Here is a 22,393-nt window from a genome sequence, read left to right as displayed (position 1 = left end):
TGATTATAAATGCAACATTTCAAATGTCTTAAATATTATTATAATCTGTCATTTATATAACACTTTTAAAGTGCAATCCTATCCATGTTTAGACAGAAAAAAATCCCACAACTCCCATGCTGGCTGGTGCATGCTGGGAATTGTAGGACTTCTTTCTGTCTAAGCATGCATAGAATTGCACCATTAAATATGCAACAGATTTCTACCATCTTTACTGCTTACTCTCACTACAACCCTGTTAGAGGATGGTACTGGCCAGGGCTGGCTTCAAGGGTTGGCATGGTCAAGCCCATACCCCTGGAGGGACCCACTGACCAGAGCCCCCTGGACTTGCTCCTCCTCCACCTTTGCACCTTGCTGGCTCACCTCCTTGTCGCACTGGCCCAGGCAACAGGGGTGGTGAGAAGGAGCAGCAGCAGATGCCACTGGCTCACTGCCTGGCATGCAAGCAAGTGGTAGCAATGATGAGAAAGAGGATGAGGAGCAAGCTGGTGACAATGGCCGTGAGATGGTAGATTCACTGAGGGAGGGGGTCCACCGAGGGTGTCTTGCCCAAGGGCTCTCAGTAGCTTGCAGCTGACACTGGTATTGGCTACCTTGGGGTGAGGGAAGTGTGGGGAACTAAGAGCAGTCCCCTTCTCCTCTCCCCAAGCAGAGGGGAGGTACTATCACCAATGATCTCTCTGGGGCTATGCCTGCTGGATCAAGCCAGGATCTATATGTACAGCCCATAACAGTGCCCTCAGGGCAGGACTTCGGGGCAGAAGTCCAGGGCCCCACTCAACAGAATGGGCAGGAGGGCCCCCAAACACAGCAGGGCTGGCTTACCACATTTTGAAGTAAGTGAAATAATACATATTTTTTATGTATTTATTTTAAAGAATTCATAGAATCATAGGGTTGGAAGGGGCCTACAAGACCATCGAGTCCAACCCCCTGCTCAGTGCAGGAAGACTGATTCCCAGGCGGTCTCCCATCCAAGTACTAACCAGGGCTGACCCTGCTTAGCTTCTGAGATCAGACAACATCAGGTGCATCCAGCCCTTTACTTGATTTCTATGCTTCTTTTCAGGAATGATATCTTCTTGAAGTGGTGTATGAGCAACAAACTATCGCCCCAAAATGGAATGGACATGCAGGTGAATTGAATTCCCCGTCCACCTGCAGCCCCTCATGCACCCCCCAATTCTGCTCTAGAGTGTTGGGGGACCCTCCAGAAAAGATTTGGGAGGCATGCAGGGGGCTGCAAAGGGGGAAAGGGGAAGGGAAGTCCACCCACATAACATAACATCAGATTTAGTCCAATGGTACAATAAATCAACCAATATTGAAACTGCAAACAAATTAACAATTATCCACAACTCAAATAAACAACTCAAATAGACGTGTACAAAATTATGCATGGTGTGGAGAATGTGGATAGGGAGACATGTTTCTCCCTCTCTAAAAATACTGGAACCCCGGGGTCATCCCATGAAGCTGATTGGTGGGAGATTCAGGACAGATAGCAATGGTATTCCCCGTAGTAACCTATGGCTGCGAGAGCTGGACCATAAGGAAGGCTGAGCGAAGGAAGATAGATGCTTTTGAACTGTGGTGCTGGAGGAAAATTCTGAGAGTGCCTTGGACTGCAAGAAGATCAAACCAGTCCATACTCCAGGAAATAAAGCCAGACTGCTCATTTGAGGGAATGATATTAAAGGCAAAACTGAAGTACTTTGGCCACATAATGAGAAGACAGGATACCCTGGAGAAGATGCTGATGCTAGGGAAAGTGGAAGGCAAAAGGAAGAGGGGCCAACCAAGGGCAAGGTGGATGGATGATATTCTGGAGGTGATGGACTCAATCTTGGGGGAGCTGGGGGTGACGACGGCCGACAGGAAGCTCTGGCGTGGGCTGGTCCATGAAGTCACGAAGAGTCGGAAGCAACTGACCGAATAAACAACAAACTTCACACAGTGCATAGTTAAACTATGGAATTCGCTACCACAAGATGTAGTGATGGCCACCAATTTGGATGGCTTTAAAGGGGGTTAGACAAATTCATGGAGGAGAAGGCTATCAATGGCTACTAGTCCAGAGGCAGTATGCCTATGTACACCGTTCCTGGGGAACATGAGCGGGAGGGTGCTGATGTACTCGTGCTCTGCTTAAGGGTTTCCAGTCAAAAGCTGGTCGGCCACTGTGTGAACAGAATGCTGGACTAGATGAATCTTTAGTCTAATCCAGCATGGCTGTTCTTATGTTCTTACCATCTAAAGCTGGGGACTTTCATAAGACTATCTGAAATAAGTGAAGGTAAGACCATTGTCCAGAGGGGCTCTAAAACCATTAAGTCCAGATTACTTTCCTGAACCACTGTGTACAGCATCAGTTTGAATGAAGAGTTCCTTACCCAGCTAGGGATATACGTCTGAAAAAGCATGTGCCCTTGTGTGTATGCCCCTGACTGGATTGGGGTTGATGGTGAGAGCAAGATCTAATCAACATTGCAAGCAGGATATGAAACTCAAAATATTACATGCTATGCTTTAAAAATATTCTTTCAGGAATAGAACCTCCAGTTAATGTGCAATAAAATGTCACAGAAATAGAACATATTTTGATAGTTTAAAAAAAAATACTATTAAATATGTACAAAACTTGGTTTGGGGTTGTTTTTGTTGCTGGACTTGGCTTTTTTCTTTGTGCAAGTCTCCTAGATAAAGGCATGTTCTTGTTAAAAGTTAAATCTGGGTAAATGTGTTTGCGTGATTTGAAACTCAATTTGTGACATCACTTGGAGGGCTATTGTTCAAAGAAGAAAATAAAACAAATTGCTGGTGGATGAGAGAACTTCAAGTAACCCCCAGGGCTGTAGCCTAAGTATACAGGTACAAAACAAAATACTATTGTTAAATATTATTTCAGTGTTTGCAGATATACTTATGTGTAAGGTAAGTTATTAGGACTATACAGTGTGGCATTATACTACTGGATGACCTTATACTGCAACTTTAAGGGCATATGGTGCACTCTCCTATGCATGTTTACTCAGAATTAGGGGCTGTTCAAATGAACACGACTCCTGCATAGATTGGGGGAGTGGGGCTGTGCCCATCATTCCTGTTCCCTGCTGATGTGGCCAAAGGCCCCATGTTTGGCAAACATGAGACAGAGGCCCACCACATGTACTGACATATGTAGACAGAGCTCCTCCACACAAAGGGGAACCGCATTGGCCCAGGAACAGCAGTGCTGTTGTAAATGCTGAAGCGCAGGCATTCGTCATGAAAGTCAGTCCCCGTAGCCACTGCCACAAGCAGAGTCCAAAGAGGCAGGCAGCAGTGTTGATCGGTATCAACAAACCAGTGAATGGGTCTTAATTGCCCATTCCAAACCAAGCCACCCCCAAATACTTTACATTACAACAGGGAACAATATATTATTCCTGGGAAAATTCATTCCCCCTCCCAGCTACTGTGAAGATTGCAGGTAATCTCAGAAGGAATGGGAAAGACTGGGGGTGGGATGGCAGGAGATGGTGGCATTCCTGCTAATAAAAAAGTGCTGCCACTGCATCCCCATAAGCCCTGCTCCATTGCACTGCTGTCCAGGGGCTCATCTACATCAGGCTTTTACTCTGGTTCTGCTCCACCCCAAGGTCGATCACGTCAGATGACACATGTCCCTCCCCGAAGCTAATGTAGCGTTTCTTGTCCTAAATCCAGTTGTTGTTGTTTTTTTTAAAAAAACTTTATTTGTGATGGGTTTTCCAGTCACAGCGGCTTCAGTGCACTTTGGGAGTCCATGTGACCTCAGCTGGCTTCAGCATGGGCTGGTGGAAGCAGCTCTGATTTGTGGAAAAGTTGCATGGGGAAGGGGCTTATGTCTACCTGGAAGTAACTCATTGCCTTGGGAATGGGAGTCAGCCCTGCTGCTTTGAAAGGATGCTGTTTTGACTCTGTGCTCAATGACTGCCTGCCCCTTTAAATATTCACTTGTACAGGAGAGGGGAGGGGAGCATAAGGAGACTGTTATGTATGAAATGCAAAGGTATGCAGAGCCTTACTAATTTTAAAAGCTTCACTGAGTGGGGGAGGTGGGGAGAGCAAGCCTCACTTTGTCACACCTACCCAATTGATGACATTCAGTTCTACTCATTTGCCCCATTTTTTTTAATGGATACACTGCATTACTGGCTACCGTTTGCCCCCGGAAGAGCTAACCCGATTTCATGAAAACCCATATTTAAACAGAACTGCCTCAAACCCCGTTTCCATATAGATTGGCTCTAGGAACCACCCCCCTCCTTTAGAACATAAGAAGAGTCGGGCTGGATCAGACCAAAGGTCCATGTAGTCCAGCATTCTGTTCACTCATTGGCCAACCAGCTGTCCACAGGAAACCCACAAGCAGGATATGAGTGCATCAGCACCCTCCCGCCCAAGTTCTCCAGCAACCGGTGTACATAGGCTTACTGCCTCTGATACTGGAGGTAGCATATAGCTATCAGGGCTATGTCTATGTCTAACCCCCTTTTAAAGCCATCTCAAGCGGAGGCCATCACTACATCTTGTAGAAATGAATTCCATAGTTTATCTATGCGCTGTGTGAAGCAGTACATCCTTTTATCTGTCCTGAATCTCCCACCAATCAGCTCCATGGGATGACTCCTGGTTCTAGTATTGTTAGAGAGGGAGAATGCCTCCCTATCCACTTTCTCCACACCATGCATAATACAGCCCCCTTAAATGCCACCCTCCTTGAATGCAGGGGCTGAATGTGTGTGCGGTGGTGTGTGTGCAGGGACCCTTCTAATGCTTCTTAAACCTACAGCTAGTGGGCTTCAAAGCCAGCAAGTGTGCTGGCTGGGAGGTGGGCCTGACAGGTGTGAACCTTCTCTTCCTCTTAATTCATGAGGGGGAAATGATCTTCAGAGCTATTAAAGATAATTTCCCCAAACGTTCACAAAGTAGAAAGTGAACTTGAAACCTTGACCCTGATCCAGAAGGCCATGGAGCAGCTTGGATAAAAATGGATGATTTAGGGGGAAAATAGTTTTGCATCATATTTTTAAAAACCCTAAAACAATTTGAGGCAGGTCACTGGTTGTCATGGTGGTCTTGATATCCCGAGCTGCTCCAGACAAGACAGCTTTGGCATGTATGTTAAAGTCCTCCAAAAGCAAAAGCCTTGGGGTCCTCAACACTACCTCCAAGACCACCTCCACCAGCTGGGCAGCAGGGTGGAATAGTACACTACCAGACCCCAATCCTGTTTCAAATTCCCAAAGCACTGACTGTTGGATATGCTTTCTGACCAGGGAGGTGGTTTGCTTGCCACCTTGCTTTTCAAGTCGTGCTTGGTGTGCATGCCACATCTGATGCCCTGGTGGACATGTCAAGGAAAGTTTTACACCTTCCCCTTCATCCAACAAAGTTTCAGTTCTACAGAGCAGGTCAACATGCTCCAGCTCCCTTTACATGCAAGAGGAGAAGAGTGAAAGCTCTGCTTTCATTTTATAATAAAGCAACCATACTTCCACATTATGTTCGAACTTGGGAAACTGTGGTTTGTTTTAACCAAAGTTGCCTAACAACCTAGAATCTGAAACCTCGATTAGATTCTTATTTGTTTAAACTAACTTTGGTTACTCACCACAATTCTCCAAGTTTAGATGCCATGCAGAACTGTGGTTTGTTATAAAGTAAAAGTGGAAGCTTTGACTCTCATAGGCTCATGTGCAAAGGAGGCCGTGGGAGATGGGGAAGTATCCATGATGAAGGTTCACCACAGCTTGTTTTCATCACCTAAATGAGGGGTGTCAAACCAGTATCAGCCAGGAAAACAGAAAGGAAAAGTCACTTTGTGGAGATACTCCCAATCAACACATGGTTATGTGAATCAGCCTTTAATTTGTGGCCAAGGACAGGAACATAGGAAGCTCCCTTACACTGAGTCAGACCATTGGTTCATCTAGCCCTGTACTGTCAACACTGACCGACAGTGGCTCTCCAGGGTTTCAGGCAGGAGTTTTTCCAGCTCTACCTAGAAATGCCAGGGATAAGACTGGGACCTTCTGCATGCAAAGCAGGTGCCCTGCCACTGATCTGTTATCCGTAGGAGCTAGGCTGAGAGGGAATCCTGTCAAGTGGTAAGACAAGCACTGTATTCTACATGAGACAGATGGTGAAAGACCTAAAGAATCCTGTCTTGTCTAACTGCACCCACAGTGAGGGGATCTTTCATTAGGGATGACAGTCACAGAGGAGTAGAGCAAAGCCCAAACTGGTCAGCTGTTTTCTCTGTTGGGACCCCACCTAAACCCCCGAGGTCGTTACTAGACAACAGTAATATTATGTTGATTAAAAACGTTTCAAACTCAGCTTCTTGTTGCAAAAAGCAACACACCCCTGGCAGCTAATACCTCATAAAACATAATAAAATACACAGTTACAAACTAATAAAGACAGCAACAAACAAATGCAAAGCAGTGTGACAAGGCAGTAGTAATAACAAGGGAGCAGAGAGGTGGCAGGTCTCAGTTGGCCCTTCAGGAGGACCACCCTCCAGTTGGCTCATCGCATAGGGCACAGACTTGGGAGACAGGAGGTCTGAGTTCAGGCCCTACCATTGGAAATGGGGGGATCCAGGCCTCACCTTTTGGGGAGGGGCCATAGATCAGTGGTAGAATCAATATATTACATTTCAGAAGGTTCCAGGCCCAGTCCGTGGCATCTCCAGTTAAAAGGATCAGGTAGCAGATGATGGAAAATACCTCTGCATGGACTTTGGAAGGCTGTGGCCAGCCAGGGGAGTGTCTCCATGAGTGATTTACTCTGAGCAGGCTCCGTGTTGAGGTTGTTAGGGACACATGATGTCATGGCCATCCAGCAGCCACCCTGGAGCTTATCAGGGAAAAAATGGATTTCCTGAGACTACTTAAAGTCTGATTCTTTTCCTCAAGAAGGGTTCTCCACGGTATAGTTGTTGTGTGCCCCAACTCCCGCATTTACTTCAGGTATGCTAGCCCTGCCCAGGGGTGTGCCTTGACCCCAGTTTTTCTGTCCCGTGTTTCCCTGCACAAACCAGTTAGTGTCTATGCAGAAGTAACTCCCATTGTGCTCAATGAGGTTTGCATGCATCAGAATTTACAGTGATCCCCCGACTTGAAATACAGATTTTAAAGCACTGATTCCCTGAAGCCTGTAAGTGCTTTACCGAACCTACAATTCTCCGTGGCTTGGTTTATTGCCTGTGGAAGTAACCAATTCACACACCTCCCTTACAGTGATCCTGTGCAGCATTGGGTTACAATGGGGGCTGGTTTCCCACTTTGTGTTTACTGCTCTCTTTCCCACAACAAACCCATTGCTGTCTCCTCAGAAGTAGCTCCCATTGTACTCAATAAAGCTTGTTCCCGAAATGTGCACTCCCGGAGTTAGTGAGATTATCAAGACACAGGAGGAAGATTTTATTGAAGGAGAAAGCAAGGGGGAGAGCCTGGATGGGGGGAAGCCTCTCTTATTGGTTGAGTAGCCCCTGCCAGTCAGATGATGTTCACTGCAACCAACCCCCCCCCCCTCCGGAAGTACATTCTGTATAGTGACTTAGAATGGTGCAATTCACACGCCTGTGGAACCTCGCATGGACCAAAGCCGGCTCCTTGAAAAATGCGGGTAAGCCACTCCTTCCTTCTCCTTCTGTTGTCGTGAAGACAGAGCCCAGGATAGAATACTGGACTAAATAGGCATATAGTCTGATCTGATATCAGACAGCTTCCTATGTTCAGGTGCATGCCAAAGGAAGAGCAAAACAGAATATTTTTTTTACATGGCATCTGACAGGGCCAGCCCTAGCATCAGGCAGAGTGAGACAACTGCATCATCAGGTGGCAGTTGCTAGGGGACAGCCCCCCAGTCACTCCTCCTGAGCCACCCAGCGACTCCTCTCTCTTGGAGAACAGAGCTATGTGTGCCACACAGCCTATCCTGCACCCCTTTAACTAGCCTTTTGCCCTCAGGTAAGGGGAGGACATTGTCCCATCACTAGTGCTGAAGTAAGATTCAGTTGCCAGTCCAGTCAGCTTCTGTACATGGAATGCAAGGGAGAGCGGTCACCCTTTGCCTCAGGCTGCAAAGTGTCTTGGGCTGGCCCTCGCATCTGAACACCAGCAGAGGGGGGACCAGATGAGGGTCCCCAGGTAAGGAGTTCTATAGTCTGGATGCCACAACAGAGAAGGCCCTGTCCGTCATTCAGTGGCAAGACCTAGAACAGGGCGTCTGTTGAAGACCAGAGCTGGTGAGCTGCTTCATGAGGGAGAAGACAGCCTTTTACACTTTCAAGATAGAGAAAGAAAAATCTTGTCATGGCCCACCTTGCATTCTGGAAGAACACTGAGAGAGCCAGGTAAAGATTCTATCCACATTACTACCAAAATAAAAAAGACTTGATAATTATAAAAATAAGAAAAAAATTGCTGTTGCTTAAGAGCCACATTTTGGATCTCAATTTCTTATGCATAATCAAAAAAATGTAGGCTGATTTCTTTATCTTGTTATGAACACTGTGAGTACCAGGTAGTTGTGCTTCTTAAAGATGTTTCTACTTAAAGCCTAGGCTGATGCAAAGGCATGTCATAGGAGAGAATGAAAAGGAAAGCTGGAAAGCCCTTGAATCAAATACATTAACTATTTTAAGTACGTCAGGAAATGTATTAGGTTTTTAAAGGAATGTTGGATGTAAACATTAGTTTAGAGCTTGGCAAGCTTGGCTTGTGTTAGATTGGACTTTGAAGGGAAGATATAACCATTCTGTAAATAATACAAAATAAAGCCTCACCCTCCATACTACTATCAGTATGTTAGCAATGGTCCTGAATTAAAGACGAGGCACATGGCCAGTAACCCATCTCTCTCTCTCTCTCTCTCCATGCTAAAAAGCTTATATAAATTGGCCCAGAGATCTTGGAGGGTTGTAGAAAAGACCACTGCAGAATGAACACTGGAGAACTGTTTGGATACTGCAGCCTCCCACAACTTTGTGCCCTCCAGATGTGTTGGCCTACAATTCCTAGCATCTCCAGTCAGTCATGGCTAACTGGGGATGCTGGAAGTTGTAGATCAACACATCTGAAGGGGACCAAGTTAGTATTGAGAGATGGTGGAAGACAGAATTCTTCCCCGCCCCTATCTCGTTTGCAATATATGCTCTCATGGAGCATATATGGGGCATTTTGTTGCTGTTCAAGAACCCAATACTTTATATTGTTGCATGCTCAGTTGCTGTTAGCAATCACATCCTTAAGAGCAGCTTGCACTGTTTTCAAAACAATTCACAAATGCACAGAATGGTGTCTGCTGTCTGTAACTTGACCAATAGTCTAGAACAGATAATTTTAACACACATCAGTTTGACATCTGTTATTCGAAGAGGAGTAGATTCAAAAGCTGCAGTGGTCTCACAGTACAGCTTGCAGCTATGCATGTTGGGTTGTGTAGAACTGCTAACCCTCAAAGCCCTCCCAGAGAGTAAGAAATGGCAAGACACACAACCAATGAGGCAGAAGAAAAAGCACAATCAATATTATTACATCATCAGAACTTATTTTCATTGGCTGATACTCTTTCTGAAAGCAGCATGCCATTACCTAGCAACATCTGAGAGATGCAGGCTATGATGAAACTCTGTTTTAGCACTTTCTGCTGTGTTTTGTAACAGTGACCCAATTTTGTTTTATACGTTATTAAAAAACTTGCATTCCAATTGAAATGGGATTTTTTAAGCTTTGCATATGCACAGTATGACCCAGTTTGCACGTAACAGCAATTCCTGGGTTGTTTAACCCAAGAATTGCCATGGCCAAGTAGAGCAAGCGAGCAGCTGCCTCCCCTGTGTTCATCACTTCTCATTTCAATCCATTGTTATCATAACATCCAAACCCAGGAACCCTGGGTTGCTTAGCAGTTAAACAACCCAGAGTTAACCCAACAATCACCCATGGTTTGTTGTTGGGTTAAACTTTGGGTTGCTTAACCCCTAAATAACCCAGAGTTCCTGGGGTTGGACATCATGATAACAAGACCAGGAATGGGGCATTCCTGGGTTGTTGACTGAAAGTGGAAGCAATGAGCACACAGGAGGCAGCATGCTCATTCACTCCTGCTTGGTCATGGCAATTCCTGAGTTAAGCAACCAAGGAATTGCTGTTATGTGTGAACCATCCCTATGTATTAGAGCTAAGTTTAAAAGAAATCTTTGTAAGTCTGAATGCTGGCATCAATAACCGGTGATAAAGATTTGATCCTGTAGGACCGGGGAGGGGGGGTTGGCGGAGGGGGAGGACCTATGGCCTTCTGGCCAATGGTCAGGGATGATGGAAGTTGTAGTCTAGCAACATTGGATGGGCCCCATCCTTGATGTAGGAGGAGTAAAACAAGTTGAACGCTCTTTCTTTCACCCTAAAGTCAAACTGTCTCTCCTGAGGCTTGTGAACTGCATAATAATTAAGCAGCATTTCATCAACAAGGGTAACTCAAGGCACATAATTTTTGAAAAATGCCCCTGAAACACAAGAAGCCTGTTGCGCCATGGTTTTATGCACACTTTCAGTGCAACTTAAAAGTACATAATCTAGCACTGAAGTATTCTTGTATTGGACCAAGATCCTTAGAGGGCATCTACATTTGTTAGCATTGTACAGAAGTGGGAATTTGTATCAGAAACTATGTTTTCTGAGGGTGTTTTAGTAATGGAAGCCAACACACCTGGTGAAATTCTCCTTTTTTTAATGTAACTCTTACAGGTACAGGAAGGACCCTAACTGAGCCAATGCTGGTCACAGTAACATGTCCCTTAGTTACATCCAGGGTGGATTATAGTAATTTGCTCTACATGGGGCTACATATGAAAAATATTCAGAAACTTCAGTTGCTCCAGAATGGGGCAGCAAGAATGTTGTGGGTCATGGTGATCATATCATACCCTTGCCATCATATCATACCTTCTCAGGAACGCTGGCCCTGAACTGAGTAATCTTTAAACAAGAAGTAAAACTCCATAATACCCATTCAAAAGCAGGGTAAAGGGACTTACAAAATTTGCAATGCCAATTAGAGGGATATCAGTGCTCACTCTTTGAAGCACCATCATGTGAAGAACAGACAAGGCCAGCATCAAGGCTCAGCATGGTCAGGCACCTGCCGAGCCCCCCCCCCCATAAGGGCCTATTGGCCAGTGACTCCTGGACTTGCTCCTCCTCTCACTCTGACCCAGACAATGGTGGTGGTGAGAAGGAGGAGCAGGAGATGCCACTGCCTACTTGTTCACTGGCTCTCTGCCTGTCAAACGAGCAAGTGGTAGCAATGATGAGAAAGAGGATGAAGGGCGATAGCAGCTGGTGGCAATGGAAGTGAGAAGGTAGACTCACTGAGGGAGGGGAACCCATGGAGAGTGTCTTGCTCAAGGGCCCTCAGAAACCTGGAGTCAGCAATGAGAACAGACATTTTCTCTTATTTAGAGCAAGCCTTCTGAAGTCATTTTGGTTGCCCTTCTCTGCACTTTTTCCAGCTCTACAATATCCTTTTTTTAGGGGGTGTGGTTACAGGGACTGTCATGATGAGCTCCTGCACTTCAAAATGTGCCACAACACCCCTGCTTACCACCTTTGATAGAAAGGAGAGATAACGATACTTAAAACAAACCAGTATTGTGGTCTGTGCAGTACATATGGTTCGCTTCTCACACTCACCATAGTAGTATTTTGGGATAAAACAGATACTGGTTTTTCCTTTAAAAACATTCTGCATTCCTAGTTGCAATCTGCAGTGCAGGACAGGTGAGCATTGTTTGGGCTAGGCCTAATGATGGTTTATGTGCAGCAATATGGTGCTATGCCATTCCTAACAGAGATTCCATTTGTTTGTTTGTTTGTTTGTTTATTTATTTAATTTATGTCCCACCTTTTTTCCTCCAAGGAAATCAGGGTGGTGTACATAATCCTCCTCCTCTCCATTTTAGCCTCACAACAACAACAACAACCCTGTGAGGTAGGTTGGGCTGAAAGTCTGTGACTGACCCAAAGTGAGCTTCCATGGCCAAGTGGGGACTAGAACCCGGATCTCCCAACTCCCAGTCCAACACTCTAGCCACTACACCACACTGGCTCTCTTTTACTTTCAGTTACTGTCAATACAGATGACAAGGGCTCTTGTATGCAGACAGAGCGGTTCTGATGTACATTACAGATTATTCAAACGGGCACTGATCTCTGCCAAAAAAAGAAGAAGTGTTGTGCAATATGCCCTGAGTCCCACTGAAGTTGCACAACATACTCCCCCTTCCCCTCCTTCTTTAAGGGCTTACTGGATTATGGGCACGCACTGAGTAATGGGTACCTCTCATCTCTGTTAAAACCTGCCTTGGACAAGACAGGGCAAATTAGAAGGTTTGTATTTGCAACACCAAAATGTATGTAAATGGGAGTCTGCATTAACTAATACAAACAGACTCACAGCTGAACATGTCAGTAGAGACAGCTGTTCCCTTGAGTTTCTTTGCCCTCCTTATTGTCTAGTTTTTGGTTTGAAAGTGTTATGAGTGCCTGGCTAATGTTTTCCCAAATGGTTTGTCCTTCTCCCTCTCCCTTGTTCACTGCACAATCACACACCTGCCCGTATTTGTTGCACTAGCACAGTTCTTGTAGAAGACTGACAATGCAATCCTCTACATGTCTGTTGAGAACTATGTTCTATTGAGTCCAGTGCACTCCCTGGAATATGGGCATAGGATTCGGTATAGTATAGCCTGAAGTTAGATTCACACATGCTTATCATTCGATATCTCATCATCCAGGGATTCATCACTCAGTAAATCACAGCTGAATATGCAAAGCATGTCTCGTTGCATTCAATCTGCGATGCAAACTATCTCCATTGAAATGTAATGTGTCAGATGATGTGAGGTGATATGAAAGCTGTGTCTGCCATAATTGATCTGGGAGCGCTGTTTCACACATGCATGTCTTTACTTGATATTCCTGGCTTTGAGTCATGAACAGACAGCATAAGAAATACTGAATCCGACCAAAGGCCTACCTAGGCCAGTATTCTATTCATGCAGTGGCCAATCAAATGCCTATGGGAAGCCCACAAATAAGGCATGAGTGCAATAGCACCCTCCTTCTTGTGTTCTCCATCAACCAGTATACAGAGGCTTATTGCTTCACATACTGGAGGTAATATACACTATAGCCATCATAACTAGTAGCCATTGATAGCCTTCTCCTCCATTAATTTATCTAACCCCCTTTTAAAGCCATCCAAATTGGTGGCCATCACTACATCTTGTGGTAGCAAATTCCATAGTTTAACTAAGCACTGTGTGAAGAAGTACTTCCTTTTATCTGTCCTGAATGTTCCACCATTCAACTACATGGAGTGACCTTACTCTAAGGAAATTTCTTCCAGGAGGTTGACAGAGAAGCACACAGACAAGCAGATGATGACAGGAAAATGTAGTGTGACGAATACAAACTACCACCACAGACCTGGAGCATGATCCCAGCTGCCACAAGGCAATGATGCACAGGCTGAACTCCATGCAAAATGTGCCATGTTTGCAATCAGCATATGAAGCTGTGTGAGTTCCTGGGATTATGGGAATTTGTCAGCTCATTCTCCGGTTGAAGGAAATCTGCTTTCACCTAATGCAGGTGTGCACAAATATTTTGGCCCCGAGGGCATGTGATGCTGGGTGATGGGTCAGGGGCTGCACACGTACATGCATCCTCAGAGGTAGAGATTCAATCTTGGTTTCCCCCTCCCGGCCCCTATGGAAATGTCTGCATGCCTTACCTCCCCGATGTTGGAGCTCCAACATTAGGAGAGCTAAAAAGGGGTGGATCAGGTGGCATGAGCAGATCAAAGCCCCAACATGGGAGGAAATTTACACCAGCCCTGGAGCTGGCGTAAATTATTTCTCTCCCGTTAGTTGCAATGGGAGGGAAACAGTTAAACCATAATGGAAGGGAGGCAACTGCTGCTCCTTCCTCACTTCCGCCCTGACAGCATGAGCCAATAAGAGCTCTGTATGTGGTGGTTTAGTGGTTTGTCAAAAGGTTGTGTGTGTGTGTGTAATCAATAAACATGGTCATAAAAATAATTAAAAAATTACGCAAGCATGGTATTAGATGGACTATAACAGGCTCCAGAATACCTCATATTTTCTTGTCGTATGTTTGTTGGGCTGGCCTCTTGGCCTTGGTGTTTAACACGGAATGACCTTCTCCTTGAATTCGAATTCCACTTCTGGCTCTGTCCCCAGATCCCATCCACACGGTGCTTCAGCCAGGTAAGGCCAGTGAGCAGAGCCTGAATTATGGAGAGAAAGGTAGGGGAGGCCCTCCAATTTAAGCCAAATCATGCCCTATCTGTAGCCTTCTAATAATAGTTGCTACAGGAGCATCACGAATAGTCATGGGGCAAGGCCTTCTCATAATTCAAGCACTGATAAAGGATACAATCCTGGCCCCTCCTCCTCCATGAGTTAATTGGTTTAAGAACATCTGCCCTTTTTACACAAAATGATTGTTTAAGGAAAGAGTTGATTATATGTAGCTTCTGAAAGGCTCTTATTCAGCGCACATGTTTCTGATGTTAACCATTCACGTGCTCAAAAACCAACATAGATACCTGAATTTGGATTATAGACATTTCTGTTGGCTGTGAGAGAAATGACTGATTTTCCATTCATTTATTTAAAGCCCCAGTTTGGAATGCGACAGCCCTGCACATTCCCAGCTAGCGAAGACCTAGCACCAGAATATTTGAATTCAAGATTTGGAAACCAATCTGATAGAGAGATCCTTATCCCCCACCTCAGAATTACAGTTTCCAGAGAAGAGGATATGACTCTTTAGCAGTTAAGTTTGTGGTGTAGATATGCAATTGATTATTGTACAGTTTGTCTTGAAGGAAAAGAAATATGCGTGCATGAAAAAAATATCCATTTTGAAAGAACCACAGATTATCATAAACAATTTTTCAGTAAGGTCTAATATTAAAGCTGTAAACTTTATGTCTGTTTTCTGACAGCTGTTCTGCATCATCTCAGCAAAGCACAAACTCTGACATGTGAACACATTGTTTACTTAAAATCCTGAAATGCTGCAGTGAAGAGGAAAACAGACAGGAAATGTATGCTCAGGAATATATGCTTTGAATGTTTGGCCTCAAATAGCAGCATTTGGTTTTGTGCACAGCACAATGTGACATTTAAAATGGCCCTGATTTAGGGAAGGCGTCTTCTGAAGAGAAGGCCTTGCTACAACTTAATAAGATGGACACGTATGGTGTCTCTTTGGTACATTGTGGACACATGCAATATGATTCCCTGAGCACATTTACTCAGAAGTAAGATCCACTTGAGTTCAATGGGGCTTGCTGTGCATAGGATTGCAGCAACTGAACTCCAACTGCCCCAAAGGTTATTGTCTTGGATCCTGAGATCTTGTGACTAGAGCTCTGTTCATGGGACGCTCTCCGTGGCGGAAGGGGTAGGGAGGAGAATTTCACCAATTTCCTCTTCCCCTTGCACTGCCTATGTCCCAGAGGTTGGGGAACTCTCTGGAACAGCATGGGAACTGTCACAGGAGACTGCAGGGGAAGGGGGAATCAGCAAAAATTGCATCCCCCTGTCCCGGCTACCCTCCTGCCTATTTGCTCATTGGCTCACTTCTATTTGTGGAAGGACAACTCAGGATCCAAATCTATATATTTACATTCAAACCTTAATCTCCCCAAGGAACTACTGCATTTACCCTCACAATAGCCTTGTGAGGCTGGTTAGGCAGAGAGATAGTGGCAGATAATGCTAACTTATGGTGTAGTGTAGTGTAGTGTAGTGTAGTGGTGAGAGTGACGGACTGGGAGCCGGGAGATCCGGGTTCTAGTCCCCACTTGGCCATGGAAGCTCACTGGGTGACTTTGGGCCAGTCACAGACTCTCAGCCCAACCTACCTCACAGGGTTGTTGTTGTGAGGATACAACGGTGAGGAGGAGGATAATGTAAGCCGCCTTGAGTTCCTTGCGAGAGGGAGAAAGGCGGGGTATAAATGCAATAAATAAAATAAAATAAATAAATATTTAACCCATGGTTGTTGAATTCTAGGCTGTCGTGATGTACGAACCCAGCCATGCAAACATACCATGGTTTGTTAACCACAAACAAGCCAGAAAGAGAACCCATGGTTTGTTGTTCAGTTATGAATTCTGGGTTGTTTAAACCATAGGCTGTTTGAACCCAGAATTCTGGGCTGTTCATGGGTTGTCTTGCCAGGCTACAGAGGTGACGGGCAAAAGTGATTAAAACAACAACACCCAGCTGCTCTATATACCAGTATTTCTGAAAACATGTATGCGGAAAATGCTGTTTCCAAAATTGCCTGCAGAACAAAATGAGCAAAGTTTCTGTGTTTAACTATCAGGCCAATGCTCAATGCACTCACGGGTGAGAGCCTAACTGAAATGAATGGAGCTTGCTTTGGCAAGCAGTTGGATGATTGCAGCCATGATCTTCCTCAGGCAATGCTTTAATAAATTGTTCAAAATCTCATTTATCCCAACAGATAAGCCTTCTCGGGCATTATATTACACATTCAGCCAGCCAGACTGCCAGATCTGAGTGCACATTAGCCAGTTATTATGAAAACACCGCAATAATTTGGACAGAGTGCCTCTAAACAGGTAGAAAATATTCCCAATTTAAACAGTGAAGTAAAATTTGTGTTTGCTTGAACAAACAGTTAACCATTTTTTGCTCAAAATGGCAATGTTAAAAATAAAATATAGAACTGTTTTGCCTGAAGACGAGCTGCACTACACTTAAAAAACTAGCAACTGCTAATACATAATTGTTGATCTAGCTCCTATCCTAATTCCTTGGTATCTTGCTGGAATTACTCTGCAGACCATCTTGCTCCAACAGATAAGGACTTGTTCAGACATATCACCCAAGATGCTTTTATCCGGAGATAACTAGCTGCCTTCCTCAAGACCTTCAGTTAGTAAGAATAAGTACTCCAAGCAAGCAAACAAACAAACTTGTGCTGGGAGCCTTGAAACTTGTGTCTACATTATAAACAAAATGCAATGACTGGATATTCTGCATATTATCCAGATAAATCCAGATAAATCCAAGGAATTGCCTTAAACTGGAAATACTGGAGTAGTAACTGTAGTGTGCAATGCTTCTCTCTAACCATAACATTAGCCCCATTAAGGAGGGTTTTTAAAAAACAAACCAACAAACAAACAAACCATGGGTTGTCATACCATGCAAACTGGGCCAATAAGCTGTTGTGAATGCATCCAAGGAGATACCATATAATCCAAAACTTCCAAATTCAGTATGATGCTGAATTTATCACTATGTGTACATGCTTCTAGAATAAAGTTAGCAAAGTATGATGAACAATAAAAGTGGTGAACAATAAAAGATAAAATGAACAAAGTGGTGAACAATAAAAGATAAAATGAACAAAGTGGTGAACAATAAAAGATAAAAAGAATAAATCACCACATCAAAAGTTTTTAAAAAACAGAATCCCAATAAAAACATGGTTGGTCAATCAAGGAAGGCTTCTTGAAATAAAGATGTTTTCAGGAGGCTCTAAAAACAACACATTGTTGGTGCCTGCCTGACCTTCAAAGGCAGGGAGTTCCATAGAAGAGTGGCTACCACACTGAAGGCTCTTCTCCGAGTGGATTCCAATCGGGCCATAGGTCTATGTGGAACCACCAGGAGCATGCCATCTGATAAGCTGAGTGACTGGGCAGGTTGATAAGGGAGAAGGTGCTCTCTCAAGTATCTTGGCCCCAAGTTTTTTAGGGCTTTATACGCTAGTACCAGACCTTAAACCTAGCCAGCAAACAGGCAGCCAGTGCAGTTCCCTCAGCAAAGGATTAGCGTGCTGAAAAGGGGCAGCTTCTGACAACAGCTGAGCTGCTGCATTCTGCGCTAGCTCCAGCTTCCAGACCAGCCTCAAGGGCTCCACATAGAGCACGTTGCAGTAATCCAGTCTTGAGGTTATTAGCAACTGTACCACTGTGGCCAAGCTATCCCTCTCCAGCAGAGGCCATAGCTGGTGAACCAGCTGAAGCTGGTAAAAGGCACTCCGAGCTGTCATGGCCACTTGGACCTCCAGTGACAATGATGCATCTAGGAGTACCCCCAGACTATGAACCTGATCTTGCAAAGGGAGTGCAAACTCATCCAGAACAGGCAATGAGCCTATATCCCAGACTCAGGAACCACTAACCCACAGGTTTTCCATCTCACCAGGATTCAGCTTCAATTTACTGGCCCTCATCCAGCCCATCACAGATTATAGGCACTGATCCAGGACTTGCAAAGCCTCACCTGATTCATATGTCACAGGGAGATAGAGCTGCGTGTCATCAGCATACCGATGGCATTTAGCTCCAAATCCCCTAACGACCACTTCCAGTGGCTTCATATAGATGTTAAACCACACTGGGGACAAGATGGTACCCTGTGGAACCCTGTAGCTCTGCCAAGGGACCAAGAAATAGTCACCCAAGATTGACCCCACAAGTAAGACCAGGACCACTGTAACGCATTCCCTCCAATGCCCAGCCCATGGAGTCAATCCAGGAGAATACCATGGTCAATGGTACCAAAGGCCAATGAGAGGTCGAGCAGAATTAACAGGGTTGCACTCCCTGTCCCTCTCTTAATAAAGGTAATCCATCAGGACAATCAAGGCTGATTTAGTCCAGTAACCAGATCGAAACCCGGACTGGAATGGGTCTAGATAATCAGTATCCTCCAACAGTGCCTGCAGTTGCTCTGACACGACCCTCTCAAGTACCTTCCCTGAGAAAGGGGTATTTGCAACTGAGCAATAGTTGTCAAATACCATTGGGTCCAAAGTGAGTTTCTTCAGGAGTGGTTGCACTACTGCCTCCTTAAGGACAGCAGGAACCATGGCTTTATGTAAGGATGTGTTTACCATTCCCTGGTCCCACCCAGTCATATCCCCTCAGCTATCTTTTATTAGTCAGGAGGGGGAAGGATCGAGAGGGCACGTGGTCAGTCACATTGTTGCAAGCACCTTGTCCATGTCACTAGGTTGCAACAACTGAAATTGATCCCACCAAACTGAGCAAATGCTGGTGACAGACACCTCGAGTGGAGCTGCACTAAGAACAGCATCAAGCTCGATGCAGAGACACGTGATTTGTCCTCAAAGTGCAATGTAAAAAGGTCACAGAGGGTCAGTAGTGTAGTGGCAAATTCAGAAGTCCCTCCATGACAGTCTCAGCCACGCCCCCTTCTAAGATACAACCTTATAAGATACACAGCCTTCAACTGGGATCCCAAAACAGTGCAGCTGAGAGTAAGGCAGTGGTATTTCAACTGGACATATGAGAAAAAATGAAGAGGTGTTAAACTCTTTTTCACTCACTCACTCACACACAAACATTTTAGGTTTTCAAAATATGATACTCTATGGAAGCTTCACCCTCTCAACTCAGCCCTAATGGACAAATCCCTTCTCATTTAAAGAGCCCCCTTGCACACTCCCTTAGTGCCCCAACATTACCCATTAGCCTTCCTTAAGCTCCTTCATTATAACTCCCCCTCCTCCTCCAACAGAAACGTCCACACACCCGGCTGGATTGAACTACACACGCATGCGCGCATGCACACATACAGTGGTGTAGTGGTAAATTTGGAGATGCAGGAGCTCATTGTGACAGTCTCCAAGGGCAGTCCAAAAATTTCAGGCAGCTGTGTCGATCCATATCCACAAACCTGCTCTAGGAGTTTTCATCTCCACCAGGAGCATGTCTTTGGTAAAGCAAAGTGGTCTTAATTGCCCATTCCAGACCAAGTCATCCCAAATATTTTGCATTCCAACATGGAACAATATATTGTTGCTTGGAAAATTCCTTCCCCCCACAGCTACAGTGAGGATCACAGCTAAGTTCAGAGGGGACAGGGAATTCCGAGGGGGGTGGCATGTGACATCAGAGTCCCTGCTAATGAAAAAGTGCTGGGGCTGCGTCCCTGCGAGCCCTGCCTCCACTACATTGCTGCAGAGGGTCCTTGAAGGAACCAGGGCTCCATTCACTGGGGAGAGTGTTAACAGACCCTGGGCCCCTGAAGGAGCTCTGCTGGACAGCTTCTCAAAGACACAATGTAGGCAGCAAAGTAAGCCTTCTTTGCTGCCTGCACTGCTGCACAATAGGCATGATTATGTGCTCTAGAGCGTGCTCGGTCATCTTCACTTCAAGTCTTATGCCATTTGCACTCTAGCTGATGTCCAGCCTGTTTCATTGTCTGCGGCTCCCCAGTATACTAAGGAGCATAGCAAGCTCTACAGTGCCAGAGGGAGCACTCAGGTGCAATCAAGTCGATGGCACTTAACACCTCACTGTTCCACAGTGAGAATAAGGCGTCAGCTGGATCACCAGCTCTCTCCACTGGAAAATCCCCAAGAGTGCTCAGAAATCCACTGGATTCCAGTCTCCTGGGGTGAACCTGCATTGAGCAGGGGGTTGGACTCGATGGCTTTGTAGGCCCCTTCCAACCCTACTATTCTATGATTCTATGACCATCTGAATGAGACCCCCACCCCTGCAGGAGGAGAGTAACGACATGTGTTCAAATCTCACCACAAAATGGTCTGACCATCACAATGGAATTACTTGCTCCCCCAACCCCCAATTTTCAGACTACTCATCTCACAGCCTGGAGCAAAGACCAAATCAAAGGTATGCCCTGCTTCATGTGTTGGGCCTATGACAAACTGAGACAGCCCTATGGCGGTCATGGAGGCAACCATGCCAGAGCTCCAGAGAGTGCCTCAGCATGGAGTTAAGCTCACCCAGAACCACTGTCCTGGGTTTCATCAACACCACACTTGAGACCACCTCTTCCAGCTAGGTCATGGAAGCTGCTGGGCATCAGGGTGGGTGGTTCACCAGCAGCATCCCAATCTGTCTCTATGGCCTGACACCAGGTGCAGCCCCCTCCAGGCTACAAAGTGGAGTCATTTCCTGGTGACAGAGATGGAAGTTCTCTAAACCGCAGTAACTCCCCCCACCCCACCCCACCCCTCCAGCCTATGTTGGTGCTGCACTGCATACCCAGGTGGGCAGAGCTGAGTCAGGTCAGCCCCATCCAGCTGTCACCCACCCAAGTCTCAGTAATACATGCCAGATAGGCCTTCTCATCCATGATTAAATCGTGAATGAGTGCAATTTTATTGTGGACTGACATGGCATTAAATAGCAGCACCGCAAGACAGGAGGGCTCAGTGGATGAGCTACCAGGCACATGAGAGTAGGGTGAGGGGGTAGAAGGGGGGTATAAACATCTGTAACCCATTGTACTCTGATGACCCAACCCCCTTCTCCTACCATATCTCCTTGTGCCCCAAGTCACTGGAATAGAGGTACCACCTCTATGGGTCCCTGAGTCAGAATTTTCCAAGCACATTCTTACCACACCAAGACTTCCCACACACTTCCCACTCTCAACAGCCATTCACAACTCAGACATACCTTCAGACACTCAGAACCTCAGACACTCTATTCATCCAGCCAATCATGCACAACCAACCCAGCATAATCACAGAGTATGCCCACTTGGGTACTTAGTGCAGCACCAACACAGGCTGGAGGGTTGGGGTGGGGGAGTCACTGTGGTTTACAGAACTTCCATCTCTCTCACCAGGAAATGACTCCACTTTGTTGCCTGGAGGGGGCTGCACCTGGTGTTGGGCCATAGAGACAGATAGGGGATGCTGCTGGTGTACCACCCACCCTGATGCCCAGCAGCCTCCCTGACCTAGCTGGCAGAGTGTTGGAGAAACCCTCAACAGCCACTCACAACTAAAACAGACCTTCAAACACTCAGAACCTCACACACTCCATTCATTCAGCCAATCATACACAACCAACCCAGCATAATCACAGATTATAGCTTGTGGTGATAACCAGCTACTGGTCACACGTAGGACATCAAGCTTGCAAACCCACCAAGCAACAGAGAGAACAACAAAAGCACGTATTTCCTAGCCATTCAAACCTACTTCAACTAGTTCATGCTCATTCTATCTCTCACCCGGAGTGTTGCAAGCACTTCTCCCCACTGGCTCTCACCCTGAGGGAATCCTGCTTCTAGCCACCACAGGCTCCCACCCTGCAGCAGCTCTATCTCACAAAACTCCTAACTGCTGTCTCTCTCCCAGGGTGGACAATAGCTCATAAATCCTAAAGGCAGAAGACAGATACAACTATCACCAGGTGGTCCCTACTCTCACCCAGAAACACCTCCCCCCACCCCCCAACAGGTATTGACCTAAAGAAACAGACAAATAAA

The 22,393-nt window shown here is 45.6% G+C and overlaps 1 long non-coding RNA gene across 1 annotated transcript in view; it reads right to left on the bottom strand.

Moving 5' to 3' along the window:
• Positions 1–22,393, bottom strand: part of LOC146352343 (uncharacterized) — a 44,058-nt gene that overhangs the window by 3,740 nt on the left and 17,925 nt on the right. The window contains exon 2 of the long non-coding RNA XR_014787685.1: positions 14,198–14,352. This is a non-coding gene — a long non-coding RNA (uncharacterized LOC146352343). The remainder of the gene's footprint in view (positions 1–14,197; positions 14,353–22,393) is intronic.

The sequence above is a fragment of the Heloderma suspectum genome, chromosome 2, assembly GCF_057233095.1.
Source record: "Heloderma suspectum isolate Gila_16-S chromosome 2, 16-S_ref, whole genome shotgun sequence".
Lineage (NCBI taxonomy): Eukaryota > Metazoa > Chordata > Lepidosauria > Squamata > Helodermatidae > Heloderma > Heloderma suspectum.
This window is presented reverse-complemented; position numbering and strand designations above follow the sequence as displayed.